This window comes from Corticium candelabrum, chromosome 2 (genome assembly GCF_963422355.1).
Source record: "Corticium candelabrum chromosome 2, ooCorCand1.1, whole genome shotgun sequence".
Lineage (NCBI taxonomy): Eukaryota > Metazoa > Porifera > Homoscleromorpha > Homosclerophorida > Plakinidae > Corticium > Corticium candelabrum.
The window spans coordinates 5,969,973-5,974,974 of NC_085086.1; positions in this window are offsets into that span (position 1 = coordinate 5,969,973).

Consider the following 5,002-nt stretch of genomic DNA (forward strand, 5'->3'; position numbering starts at 1 on the left):
AGCGCGAGCGTTATCTCACAAACGGCATAATGACACCACGCGGGCGGTCGCCGGTGACTTCAATATTCAATTCTATTGAAAGACGAAAGTTGTGTCTAGCTTAGCCACGCCCAGCTGCGCCTCGGGCACGCATGCAAGGTAATGCAATTAAGAGATGACGAAGAAAGCCACACTACCGACCTCTCACAACAAACGGTAAGCACTTGCACCTGCATAGCTCTCGCCAACCGTCACGCCCATGCTTGAGGGTGCGTGACCATTTCGTCCATTCCATTTTTAATTTCCAGCAACAATTGAATATTGAATTAGAAATTCAAAGTAGCTTAGAAGTTGCTTGCAATTTCAATATTCAATTCTATTAAAAATTAAAAATTGACTGATCGACAAACTGTAATTATTTGCGGATTAAAATAAATGTTGAAAACATACTTAAGTTTTAACCAATTTCCTTTTCAATGCAATTGAATATTAATGTTGCAAGCACGTTAGTTCAATTATTAATGTTAAACTTAATAATCAATTTAATTTAAAAAATAAATTTTAAATTTTGAATTTGCGTGGCCAATTCGTCCATTCCATTTTTAATTTTTGAGGCAAATTAAAATTGAATGTCAAATTTAAAATTGACTGGCGTTGCTTGCTCTTACAATATTGCCTTACATTGAAAATAGAAATTGATTAAAGATCAATTGTCACTTCAATATTCATTTACTTTGCAAATAAATTCAATGTTTGAATCTGTCCAATTTTCGTAAATTATGAATACTAAAATGTAGCCTCTGATGTAATTTTCTTTTTTTGTACTAAATTTAAATAGAAAGTTACCCGCAGTTGCTAGCGCGAGCCATATCTCATAAACGCCATAATGACACCGCGCGGTCGGTCGCCGCTGACTTCAATATTCAATTCTATTGAAAGACGAAAGTTGTGTCTAGCTTGGCCACGCCCAGCCACGCCTCTGGCACGCATGCAATGTAATGCAATTAAGGGATGCACGAGAAAGCCTCGACAGCCACGCGACCGACCTATCACAACAAGTCGGTAAGCAGTTGCACCTGGCTCTCGTCTAGCATCGCAAGCCAGGCTCTTCCGCGCAGTCGCTGAGCTAACCGCACGTGAATCACACGAGGAGGAGGAGCTTTTACCGGAATTGCTCCAGCGCGAGAAGAGCCTGGTCGCTTTCGAGAACGTCATAGTGACGTGAGACCCCCGATCCGGTTTCATAGCTTGATAAAGCTAATTCTATTAGGTAAGCATGTAGGTGTGAAAGTTGAGAACACGCGACATCGCTGCACGCACTTGCTTGTTTTGCACGAAGTACGTAGTTGACATCATCGTTCGCTTCTAGTACGTATGTAGACAGCTCAGCCATGTAATATTCTGCAGTTTCACGACTCCTTTTCAGCATTCAGTTTCGCCAACAGCACACCGCCGAATCTAGATCTGCAGCGCGGTAGTTTGTGAAATGAACTCATTGTATGCGGTTAGTGTATATATGTAGCAGTCAGAGTCTGTGCATTGAAAGTAGTCGTAGGTAGTACACGTGCAACTACGACTCAACTCTACACTTCCTGAACATGGTAGGTCCACTGCACTGCTGTTTTCCCATGCCTAGATGTTTCCAGTTCACCGTCAGGAGAGCCAATATCGTACAAAAGTGCTGCTTGCTGAGTCGAAAGGACCGTCACATAGACTGCGTTAGCAATACACGCCAATCTGATCATGACGTGGAGAGGTCAACAAGCTCTAGGCCACTGTTTTGATGAACCGTTGAGTGAAACTGGGCCGGCAGTTCTCAAACCATTTCCCCCACAGACTATAGATGTCAGAGTAGACGCGCAAGAGTGGTGAACAGTTCTACGTCGGTTTTAATTCGCGCGAACCTGCAGATGAGTTCCATAGAAAGAAACGTTGCAGGAGAGTGTAGGTTCAGCGGACCAGTCCCATGTAGGCCATTCCTACGCTCATTATTTACCAGCACTTTGTCCATCAACAGCTTCACTGGATTTCATGTTCACGCGCTCTCCGCGGAGGGCTACCTCTCTGCTTCATGTATCAGCGCAATTACATTAACGAGCTCTTTAAAAAATTGAATTAGCCTTATGCAAGCTATGAAACCGGATCGTGGGTCCCACGTCAGTATGACGTTCTCGAAAGCGACCAGGCTCTTCTCGCGCTAGAGCAATTCCGGTAAAAGCTCCTCCTCCTCGTGTGACACACGTTCGGTTAGCTCAGCGACTGCGCGGAAGAGCCTGGCTTGCGAGGCTAGCTCTCGTCAACCGTCACGCCCAGGAATGAGACATTCCTTGCTGCGGTTTATAGTCAACGAGATTAACGTCTAGCCTGCACTGAGAAGTTGACGCCTAGTCGATTTGGAAAGACTCCAAGCAACTATCTACAGTCAACATTGCGTCGATCATTATATACCACGCCTCTCAACACATGACGGGGAAGCCCCAGCAGCTAGAATCTCACGATAATAACAGGTCGTGCACTCTCTCCACTCTCGATATTCATGGACGAAGTTGACGAAGATTTGATCGCAAGAGAGTCGAAGAGAAAGACGCTTTCCCCGGCGGAATGTTGAGGGCGGGGTAGTTGCTGGATAGTTGCTTGGAGTCTTTCCAAATCGACTAGGCGTCAACTTTCCAGTGCAGACTAGACTTTGATCTCGTTGACTATAGACCGTAAGCGTGCCTCTATGCAACGGGCTTCCCTTGTCACAGCAAGGAACGTCTCGTGCTTGGGCGTGACGGTTGACGGGAGCTAGGTGCAGTTCTTACCGATTTGTTGTGGAGGTCGGTCGGGTGGCTTTCTCGCCCATCTTTTAATTGCATTACATTGCATGCGTGCCAGAAGCGTGGCTGGGCGTGGCTAAGCTAGACACAACTTTCGTCTTTCAATAGAATTGAATATTAAGTCACCGGCGACCGCCCGCGCGGTGTCATTATGCCGTTTATGAGATATCGCTCGCGCTAGCAACTAACTTTCTATTTACATACATACATACATACATACATTTTTTACAAAAGCCCCTAATGCCTAGGTTCGATACTGTAATCACTATTCTGCAATCTAAGACCGCAATCTAACACTACTGTATCAGAAGTCACTATCAGAAGTCACTGTGATGTACTTCACACTTGCTGTACTTGCTGGGGATACTTGCCGTAGACAGAACCTGACTCTCCGGAGAAAGAGGCAATTGTATGTTAGTTCCTTGCCCAAGGGAACTTATGTATGTGGCCCTCCCGCACTTGAACTCTGACCCAAAGGTCCCGGATGTGGTCAATCTTCAATTGCACACTCTAACCAATTGAGCCACATACATACATACATACATACATACATACATACATACATACATACATACTTACATACATACATACATACATACATACATACATACATACATTTTTTTGTTATTATTAAAAATTGGTACAACTTCTAAATCAATCTAAATTCTTTACACTAAAGCTAAGTTTAAAAAAGATCCTAACGGCTTCCAAAAAGATATGTCCGACTTTCTTACACAAACAGTTCGTATATGTCGACGTATATGCCACCTAACATACATTCATACATACATACATACATGTCTAGACATCTATGTATAGCTGTACTTGAAGAAATAATATATGATTTTCTACATATATACATAAATATATACACACATATATACATACAAACATACACATATGCATATATGATGATGGCATGTCTACTGATAACAGTGATGACGCTCTTTAGTGTCCTCTGTGTCTCTGGTGGGATTTAACACCTGCTTTTGAACGGCATTCCTGGCCACAAGATTGGCAAACAAATGACTTGTTGGTAGGAACAATTTGTTCTTTCCGTTTCTGACGTTGAGCTTGAAGATGTCTAATACTATATGCATATATACATATATACATACATACATACATACATACATACATAAAAACATACATACATACATATAGGCATTTTGCTAGGCAGCACAATGAGCACCAAAAAGCCTACAAACATTTCAGAAAACTGGTTTTATCGTAAAGATAATGAATATCTTAATATCATTTTCTTGTTCATGAGTGGTGACATTTACAACATTGACTGTGAATGTTAAAACCTGAGTAAAAAATAGCGAAAGAAAACATTATATATATATTTATACATACATATATAACGGTATATTTCTTTTGTTTTCTAACTTGCAAATCTGACTTTTGTTGATTAACATTATTTCTAACAGTGGTAACATTTAATTGTAGTTTATATAATGATCATATGAGAAACAATGTTTGGATATAATGAATTAACTAAAATAGTGTAATGTCTTTACTTTTAATTGAAATGTATGAATGTCCAAAGTCGAGTTGTGTTGTCCAGAAGTTATCAGCAATTTCTATTGCATTTGCATTCATTAATTGTAATAGTAAATACAAAACAAATATAATACTTTAGAAACAGTTAGAACACTTTGCCTTTAATGAGAATGCAAGGAAACTTCGGTCACTCCATTTTTTGACAAAACCAAATTGTTGTATTAAGAAAAATGTTTTTCGCGCGTTTTGTTACTTACACGTAGACTGCAAACCAGTAATTGGTTTGGCCAAAACTGCTAAAACCTCGCGCTAAAAGGTGCAAATTAGTTTACTTGATGATTGAGTGGTGCAGTAAACGCAAATGAAAAATTATGCAATCAGAAATGACAATATGAAATACAGCACGGTCTCTTAATTTAATTAAACATGTACAGTGAAGAGTACGGAAATTAAAAATTGGAAAGACGGTTTTGCCTTCATTACAATTGAAATGTTAAAAACAATTCTGACGCTAATAATTCTAGCACATGAATTAGTTATTTAATTATCTCATTTTTAAACCAGAAGTTGCTGTGATTCAGCGTCTGGCTAAATTGCAATTTTTGGATATTGTTTAAGCCACACCCGGACATGCTGGACTGCTGTCTACGCCTCTGTAATAAAACTTACGCATATACTCAGTTTATAGCAAAGTGTCC